The sequence below is a fragment of the Cherax quadricarinatus genome, chromosome 24 (assembly GCF_038502225.1).
Source record: "Cherax quadricarinatus isolate ZL_2023a chromosome 24, ASM3850222v1, whole genome shotgun sequence".
Taxonomy (NCBI): Eukaryota; Metazoa; Arthropoda; class Malacostraca; order Decapoda; family Parastacidae; genus Cherax; species Cherax quadricarinatus.
Window position 1 is genome coordinate 3633559 of NC_091315.1, and position 10000 is coordinate 3643558.

The following is a 10000-nucleotide window of genomic DNA, read 5'->3' on the forward strand; positions in this document are numbered from 1 at the left end:
ATTGCTTCTATTTCTTCAGTAATATTAGAAACAAATACAGTGATATACCTCGGTATACGAACGTAATTCTTTCCAGAAGGTTGTTCGAGTACCGAACGAATTTGTTCCCATAAGGAATATTTTTAAGTAGATTAATCCGTTTCAAACCCCCAAAAATACACCTACAAAAGCACTTACAAAAATACACTAATATAATTGTACAAGTTCGTACACCGAGGCACGACTGTACTCCGAATCTAGGAGACATTTTTTTTCCTGTTAATGAGCTGGAACATTACCTTGAGGCTGTGATGCCCAGAGAGGAATTTGGTAACTTACCTGTTGAGTGCAAATTATTGTGTAATGAACGTGAGTGTTTTTTGTTGGCTAACCACCAGACTTTTGATATCAGTTTTATTAATATCTAAAGAGGTGTTGTCATTCATTTCATCTACTAGAGGTTAAAAACTTTGGTGGATATTACAAGTTGTAGGGAGAGATAATGATTTTTCACTTTAGCTTTTGTCTAGGATTTCGGTGAAATCATTTAGGTTGGTTAACTGGATGTGAAGGCTGCTGATGACACGGGATTGCTAAGTTTATATTTAACCTTAGTAATCAATAACAACACTGCACTAGCCAAGGACTCGAACCCATGTTGTACTGGCCCGCCTCAGGGGTGAGGTAGGACCACATGATGCCTTAACCCACAGGACCACCAAATCCTACAAAGATGGCACAGCAAGTGTTGTTATTGATCATTACCACTCGTTCGTGGTTATAATAATAATATATACATGTTGCTCGTGGACTAGTACACCAAACAGGGATGAAAATGAGAATTAGCCTAGAAGCTCCTCCACAACACCGAATGTCCTCGGGTGGCGGTAAAACAGCTAGCTCTGCTGGCTGCACCATCTTTGTAGGTTTGGGTGGTACTGTGGGTTAAGGTGTCATTTAGTTCTAGCTCACCATGAGACAGGCCAGTACAACATGGGTTCTAGTCCTTGGCTTGTGCAGTGTTGTTACTGATCAATACCACTTGTTCGTGGTGTCAATTATATAAACTTTGTAATATATAACTTGTTCACTTTTATCCTCTAAACAGGGATTAAAATAATCTCGGTGAGTATACAGAAAAAAAAAATCTCTCCAAAACAGACAGAAATAAAGCAGGATAAAATTGTGGTAATATTTTCCAGAATGTTTAGCATCAGTAATATCGTTAAAATTTAATGTGTGAAGCCAACAGATCAATGTCAATAATATTTAAAGAGTTAAACAATGAAAATTTATGTAAATCAAATGAGAAATAAAGTCGCTGGAGGCAGAAATATAACGAAGTGCTTTACTCTAGCGAGTATGTGAGTGGTCAGAGTATGTGAGTGGTCAGAATATGTGAGTGGTCAGAGCATGTGAGTGGTCAGAGTACGTGACTGGTCAGAGTATGTGACTGGTCAGAGTATGTGACTGGTCAAAGTATGTGACTAGTCAGAATATGTGAGTGGTCAGAGTATGTGAGTGATCAGAGTATGTGACTGGTCAGAGTATGTGACTGGTCGGAGTATGTGACTGGTCAGAGTATGTGACTGGTCAGAGTATGTGACTGGTCAGAGTATGTGACTGGTCAGAGTATGTGACTGGTCAGAGTATGTGACTGGTCAGAGTATGTGAGTGGTCAGAGTATGTGAGTGGTCAGAGTATGTGAGTGATCAGAGTATGTGAGTGGTCAGAGTATGTGAGTGGTCAGAGTATGTGACTGGTAAAAGTATGTGAGTGGTCAGAGTATGTGACTGGTCAGAGTATGTGAGTGGTCAGAGTATGTGAGTGGCCAGAGTATGTGAGTGATCAGAGTATGTGAGTGGTCAGAGTATGTGAGTGGTCAGAGTATGTGAGTGGTCAGAGTATGTGAGTGGCCAGAGTATGTGAGTGATCAGAGTATGTGAGTGGTCAGAGTATGTGAGTGGTCAGAGTATGTGAGTGGTCAGAGTATGTGAGTGGTCAGAGTATGTGAGTGGTCAGAGTATGTGAGTGGTCAGAGTATGTGAGTGGTCAGAGTATGTGAGTGGTCAGAGTATGTGAGTGGTCAGAGTATGTGAGTGGTCAGAGTATGTGAGTGATCAGAGTATGTGAGTGGTCAGAGTATGTGAGTGGTCAGAGTATGTGACTGGTAAAAGTATGTGAGTGGTCAGAGTATGTGACTGGTCAGAGTATGTGAGTGGTCAGAGTATGTGAGTGGTCAGAGTATGTGAGTGGTCAGAGTATGTGAGTGGTCAGAGTATGTGAGTGGTCAGAGTATGTGAGTGATCAGAGTATGTGAGTGGTCAGAGTATGTGAGTGGTCAGAGTATGTGAGTGGTCAGAGTATGTGACTGGTCAGAGTATGTGACTGGTCAGAGTATGTGAGTGATCAGAGTATGTGAGTGGTCAGAGTATGTGAGTGATCAGAGTATGTGACTGGTCAGAGTATGTGACTGGTCAAAGAATATGAGTGATCAGAGTATGTGAGTGGTCAGAGTATGTGAGTGGTCAGAGTATGTGACTGGTCAGAGTATGTGACTGGTCAGAGTATGTGACTGGTCAGAGTATGTGAGTGGTCAGAGTATGTGACTGGTCAGAGTATGTGAGTGGTCAGAGTATGTGAGTGGTCAGAGTATGTGACTGGTCAGAGTATGTGACTGGTCAGAGTATGTGACTGGTCAGAGTATGTGACTGGTCAGAGTATGTGAGTGGTCAGAGTATGTGACTGGTCAGAGTATGTGAGTGATCAGAGTATGTGAGTGGTCAGAGTATGTGAGTGGTCAGAGTATGTGAGTGGTCAGAGTATGTGACTGGTCAGAGTATGTGACTGGTCAGAGTATGTGACTGGTCAGAGTATGAGAGAGTATGTGATCAGAGTATGTGTGTCAGAGTATGTGAGTGATCAGAGTATGTGAGTGGTCAGAGTATGTGAGTGGTCAGAGTATGTGAGTGGTCAGAGTATGTGACTGGTCAGAGTATGTGACTGGTCAGAGTATGTGACTGGTCAGAGTATGTGACTGGTCAGAGTATGTGACTGGTCAGAGTATGTGAGTGGTCAGAGTATGTGAGTGGTCAGAGTATGTGACTGGTCAGAGTATGTGAGTGATCAGAGTATGTGAGTGGTCAGAGTATGTGAGTGGTCAGAGTATGTGAGTGGTCAGAGTATGTGACTGGTCAGAGTATGTGAGTGGTCAGAGTATGTGACTGGTCAGAGTATGTGACTGGTCAGAGTATGTGAGTGGTCAGAGTATGTGACTGGTCAGAGTATGTGACTGGTCAGAGTATGTGACTGGTCAGAGTATGTGACTGGTCAGAGTATGTGACTGGTCAGAGTATGTGACTGGTCAGAGTATGTGTGGTCTGGTCAGAGTATGTGAGTGGTCAGAGTATGTGATGGTCAGAGTATGTGTGGTCAGAGTATGTGAGTGGTCAGAGTATGTGACTGGTCAGAGTATGTGAGTGGTCAGAGTATGTGAGTGGTCAGAGTATGTGACTGGTCAGAGTATGTGAGTGGTCAGAGTATGTGACTGGTCAGAGTATGTGAGTGGTCAGAGTATGTGACTGGTCAGAGTATGTGAGTGGTCAGAGTATGTGAGTGGTCAGAGTATGTGACTGGTCAGAGTATGTGACTGGTCAGAGTAGTGATCAGAGTATGTGAGTGGTCAGAGTATGTGACTGGTCAGAGTATGTGAGATGTGACTGGTCAGAGTATGTGACTGGTCAGAGTATGTGAGTGGTCAGAGTATGTGAGTGGTCAGAGTATGTGAGTGGTCAGAGTATGTGACTGGTCAGAGTATGTGACTGGTCAGAGTATGTGACTGGTCAGAGTATGTGACTGGTCAGAGTATGTGACTGGTCAGAGTATGTGAGTGATCAGAGTATGTGAGTGGTCAGAGTATGTGAGTGGTCAGAGTATGTGAGTGGTCAGAGTATGTGATGTGAGTGGTCAGAGTATGTGACTGGTCAGAGTATGTGAGTGGTCAGAGTATGTGAGTGGTCAGAGTATGTGAGTGGTCAGAGTATGTGAGTGGTCAGAGTATGTGAGTCAGAGTATGTGAGTGGTCAGAGTATGTGAGTGGTCAGAGTATGTGAGTGGTCAGAGTAGTATGTGAGTGGTCAGAGTATGTGAGTGGTCAGAGTATGTGAGTGGTCAGAGTATGTGAGTGGTCAGAGTATGTGAGTGGTCAGAGTATGTGAGTGGTCAGAGTATGTGAGTGGTCAGAGTATGTGAGTGGTCAGAGTATGTGAGTGGTCAGAGTATGTGAGTGGTCAGAGTATGTGACTGGTCAGAGTATGTGAGTGGTCAGAGTATGTGATTGGTCAGAGTATGTCGTCAGAGTATGTTAGTTGTCAGAGTATGTGAGTGGTCAGAGTATGTGAGTGGTCAGAGTATGTGAGTGGTCAGAGTATGTGAGTGGTCAGAGTATGTGAGTGGTCAGAGTATGTGAGTGGTCAGAGTATGTGAGTGGTCAGAGTATGTGAGTGGTCAGAGTATGTGAGTGGTCAGAGTATGTGAGTGGTCAGAGTATGTGATGTGTGGTCAGAGTATGTGAGTGGTCAGAGTATGTGAGTGGTCAGAGTATGTGAGTGGTCAGAGTATGTGAGTGGTCAGAGTATGTGAGTGGTCAGAGTATGTGAGTGGTCAGAGTATGTGAGTGGTCAGAGTATGTGAGTGGTCAGAGTATGTGAGTGGTCAGAGTATGTGAGTGGTCAGAGTATGTGAGTGGTCAGAGTATGTGAGTGGTCAGAGTATGTGAGTGGTCAGAGTATGTGAGTGGTCAGAGTATGTGAGTGGTCAGAGTATGTGAGTGGTCAGAGTATGTGAGTGGTCAGAGTATGTGAGTGGTCAGAGTATGTGACTGGTCAGAGTATGTGACTGGTCAGAGTATGTGAGTGGTCAGAGTATGTGAGTGGTCAGAGTATGTGAGTGGTCAGAGTATGTGAGTGGTCAGAGTATGTGAGTGGTCAGAGTATGTGAGTGGTCAGAGTATGTGAGTGGTCAGAGTATGTGAGTGGTCAGAGTATGTGAGTGGTCAGAGTATGTGAGTGGTCAGAGTATGTGAGTGGTCAGAGTATGTGAGTGGTCAGAGTATGTGAGTGGTCAGAGTATGTGAGTGGTCAGAGTATGTGAGTGGTCAGAGTATGTGACTGGTCAGAGTATGTGAGTGGTCAGAGTATGTGAGTGGTCAGAGTATGTGAGTGGTCAGAGTATGTGACTGGTCAGAGTATGTGAGTGGTCAGAGTATGTGAGTGGTCAGAGTATGTGAGTGGTCAGAGTATGTGAGTGGTCAGAGTATGTGACTGGTCAGAGTATGTGAGTGGTCAGAGTATGTGAGTGGTCAGAGTATGTGAGTGGTCAGAGTATGGTCAGAGTATGTGGTCAGAGTATGTGAGTGGTCAGAGTATGTGAGTGGTCAGAGTATGTGAGTGGTCAGAGTATGTGACTGGTCAGAGTATGTGAGTGATCAGAGTATGTGAGTGGTCAGAGTATGTGAGTGGTCAGAGTATGTGAGTGGTCAGAGTATGTGACTGGTAAAAGTATGTGAGTGGTCATAGTATGTCACTGGTCAGAGTATGTGAGTGGTCAGAGTATGTGACTGGTCAGGGTATGTGAGTGATCAGAGTATGTGAGTGGTCAGAGTATGTGAGTGGTCAGAGTATGTGAGTGGTCAGAGTATGTGAGTGGTCAGAGTATGTGAGAGATCAGAGTATGTGAGTGGTGTATGTGTGGTCAGAGTATTTGAGTGGTCAGAGTATGTGAGTGGTCAGAGTATGTGAGTGGTCAGAGTATGTGAGTGGTCAGAGTATGTGAGTGGTCAAGAGTATGTGAGTGGTCAGAGTATGTGAGTGGTCAGAGTATGTGAGTGGTCAGAGTATGTGACTGGTCAGAGTATGTGAGTGGTCAGAGTATGTGACTGGTCAGAGTATGTGACTGGTCAGAGTATGTGACTGGTCAGAGTATGTGACTGGTCAGAGTATGTGAGTGGTCAGAGTATGTGAGTGGTCAGAGTATGTGACTGGTCAGAGTATGTGAGTGATCAAAGTATGTGAGTGGTCAGAGTATGTGACTGGTCAGAGTATGTGAGTGGTCAGAGTATGTGACTGGTCAGAGTATGTGAGTGGTCAGAGTATGTGACTGGTCAGAGTGTGTGAGTGGTCAGAGAATGTGACTGGTCAGAGTATGTGACTGGTCAAAGTATGTGAGTGATCAGAGTATGTGACTGGTCAGAGTATGTGACTGGTCAGAGTATGTGACTGGTCAGAGTATGTGAGTGGTCAGAGTATGTGACTGGTCAGAGTATGTGACTGGTCAGAGTATGTGAGTGATCAGAGTATGTGAGTGGTCAGAGTATGTGACTGGTCAGAGTATGTGAGTGGTCAGAGTATGTGACTGGTCAGAGTATGTGACTGGTCAGAGTATGTGACTGGTCAGAGTATGTGAGTGGTCAGAGTATGTGAGTGGTCAGAGTATGTGACTGGTCAGAGTATGTGACTGGTCAGAGTATGTGACTGGTTAGAGTATGTGACTGGTCAGAGTATGTGAGTGGTCAGAGTATGTGAGTGGTCAGAGTATGTGACTGGTCAGAGTATGTGAGTGGTCAGAGTATGTGACTGGTCAGAGTATGTGACTGGTCAGAGTATGTGACTGGTCAGAGTATGTGACTGGTCAGAGTATGTGAGTGGTCAGAGTATGTGACTGGTCAGAGTATGTGAGTGGTCAGAGTATGTGACTGGTCAGAGTATGTGAGTGGTCAGAGTATGTGACTGGTCAGAGTATGTGACTGGTCAGAGTATGTGAGTGGTCAGAGTATGTGACTGGTCAGAGTATGTGAGTGGTCAGAGTATGTGAGTGGTCAGAGTATGTGAGTGGTCAGAGTATGTGAGTGGTCAGAGTATGTGAGTGGTCAGAGTATGTGAGTGGTCAGAGTATGTGAGTGGTCAGAGTATGTGAGTGGTCAGAGTATGTGAGTGGTCAGAGTATGTGAGTGGTCAGAGTAGGTGAGTGGTCAGAGTAGGTGAGTGGTCAGAGTATGTGACTGGTCAGAGTATGTGAGTGGTCAGAGTATGTGAGTGGTCAGAGAAGGTGAGTGGTCAGAGTATGTGAGTGGTCAGAGTATGTGAGTGGTCAGAGTATGTGAGTGGTCAGAGTATGTGAGTGGTCAGAGTATGTGAGTGGTCAGAGAGTGAGTGGTCAGAGTATGAGTGGTCAGAGTATGTGAGTGGTCAGAGTATGTGACTGGCCAGAGTAAGTGAGTGGTCAGAGTATGTGAGTGGTCAGAGTATGTGAGTGGTCAGAGTATGTGAGTGGTCAGAGTATGTGAGTCGTCAGAGTATGTGAGTGGTCAGAGTATATGAGTTGTCAGAGTATGTGACTGGTCAGAGTATGTGAGTGGTCAGTGTAATTGAGTGGTCAGAGTATGTGAATGGTCAGAGTATGTGAGTGGTCAGAGTATGTGAGTGGTCAGAGTATGTGAGTGGTCAGAGTATGTGAGTGGTCAGAGTATGTGAGTGGTCAGAGTATGTGAGTGGTCAGAGTATGTGAGTGGTCAGGGTATGTGAGTGGTCAGAGTATGTGAGTGGTCAGAGTATGTGAGTGGTCAGAGTATGTGAGTGGTCAGAGTATGTGAGTGGTCAGAGTATGTGAGTGGTCAGAGTATGTGACTGGTCAGAGTATGTGAGTGGTCAGAGTAGGTGAGTGGTCAGAGTATGTGAGTGGTCAGAGTATGTGAGTGGTCAGAGTAGTATGTGAGTGGTCAGAGTAGTGTGAGTGGTCAGAGTATGTGAGTGGTCAGAGTATGTGAGTGGTCAGAGTATGTGAGTGGTCAGAGTATGTGAGTGGTCAGTGTATGTGAATGGTCAGAGTATGTGAGTGGTCAGAGTATGTGAGTGGTCAGAGTATGTGAGTGGTCAGAGTATGTGAGTGGACAGAGTATGTGATGTGACTGGTCACAGTATGTGAGTGGTCAGAGTATGTGAGTGGTCAGAGTATGTGAGTGGTCAGAGTATGTTAGTGGTCAGAGTATGTGAGTGGTCAGAGAGGTGAGTGGTCAGAGTATGTGAGTGGTCAGAGTATGTGAGTGGTCAGAGTATGTGAGTGGTCAGAGTATGTGAGTGGTCAGAGTATGTGAGTGGTCAGAGTATGTGAGTGGTCAGAGTATGTGAGTGGTCAGAGTATGTGAGTGGTCAGAGTATGTGAGTGGTCAGAGTATGTGAGTGGTCAGAGTATGTGAGTGGTCAGAGTATGTGAGTGGTCAGAGTATGTGAGTGGTCAGAGTATGTGAGTGGTCAGAGTATGTGAGTGGTCAGAGTATGTGAGTGGTCAGAGTATGTGAGTGGTCAGTGTAGAGTATGTGAGTGGTCAGAGTATGTGAGTGGTCAGAGTATGTGAGAGTATGTGAGAGTATGTGAGTGGTCAGAGTATGTGAGTGGTCAGAGTATGTGAGTGGTCAGAGTATGTGAGTGGTCAGAGTATGTGAGTGGTCAGAGTATGTGAGTGGTCAGAGTATGTGAGTGGTCAGAGTATGTGAGTGGTCAGAGTATGTGAGTGGTCAGAGTATGTGAGTGGTCAGAGTATGTGAGTGGTCAGAGTATGTGAGTGGTCAGAGTATGTGAGTGGTCAGAGTATGTGAGTGGTCAGAGTATGTGAGTGGTCAGAGTATGTGAGTGGTCAGAGTATGTGAGTGGTCAGTAGTATGTCAGAGTAGTGGTCAGAGTATGTGAGTGGTCAGAGTATGTGAGTGGTCAGAGTATGTGAGTGGTCAGAGTATGTGAGTGGTCAGAGTATGTGAGTGGTCAGAGTATGTGAGTGGTCAGAGTATGTGAGTGGTCAGAGTATGTGAGTGGTCAGAGTATGTGAGTGGTCAGAGTATGTGAGTGGTCAGAGTATGTGACTGGTCAGAGTATGTGAGTGGTCAGAGTATGTGAGTGGTCAGAGTATGTGAGTGGTCAGAGTATGTGAGTGGTCAGTATGTATGTCAGAGTAGTGGTCAGAGTATGTGAGTGGTCAGAGTATGTGAGTGGTCAGAGTATGTGAGTGGTCAGAGTATGTGAGTGGTCAGAGTATGTGAGTGGTCAGAGTGATGGTCAGAGTATGTGACTGGTCAGAGTATGTGAGTGGTCAGGGTATGTGAGTGGTCAGAGTATGTGAGTGGTCAGAGTATGTGAGTGGTCAGAGTATGTGAGTGGTCAGAGTATGTGAGTGGTCAGAGTATGTGAGTGGTCAGAGTATGTGAGTGGTCTGGTCAGAGTATGTGAGTGGTCAGAGTATGTGAGTGGTCAGAGTATGTGAGTGGTCAGAGTATGTGAGTGGTCAGAGTATGTGAGTGGTCAGAGTATGTGAGTGGTCAGAGTATGTGACTGGTCAGAGTATGTGAGTGGTCAGAGTATGTGAGTGGTCAGAGTATGTGACTGGTCAGAGTATGTGAGTGGTCAGAGTATGTGACTCGTCAGAGTATGCGAGTGGTCAGAGTATGTGAGTGGTCAGAGTATGTGAGTGGTCAGAGTATGTGAGTGGTCAGAGTATGTGAGTGGTCAGAGTATGTGACTGGTCAGAGTATGTGAGTGGTCAGAGTATGTGAGTGGTCAGAGTATGTGAGTGGTCAGAGTATGTGAGTGGTCAGAGTATGTGAGTGGTCAGAGTATGTGAGTGGTCAGTGTAGCTGCTGCTGTGTCACCACAATATTACTTGTAAAGAATATGGAATATGTTCACAAAATGATGTTGAACTGAGGCGCCTTTGTGAGGAAATTTTAAACTCTGTCCATTATTCATTTTTTTTTCTGAAAATCAGATATGTTCCGGAGTCCCTATTCAAAAATGTCAGTGTTACAGTGTTACAGTATTACAGTGTTTGTTACAGTGTTACAGTGTTTGTTACAGTGTTACAGTGTTTGTTACAGTGTTACAGTGTTTGTTACAGTGTTACAGTGTTAGCGTCGGCTTGGCACCAGATCAAAGAACCAAAAATATTCATAAATAATGATTTATTCTTGGAAAGCCGT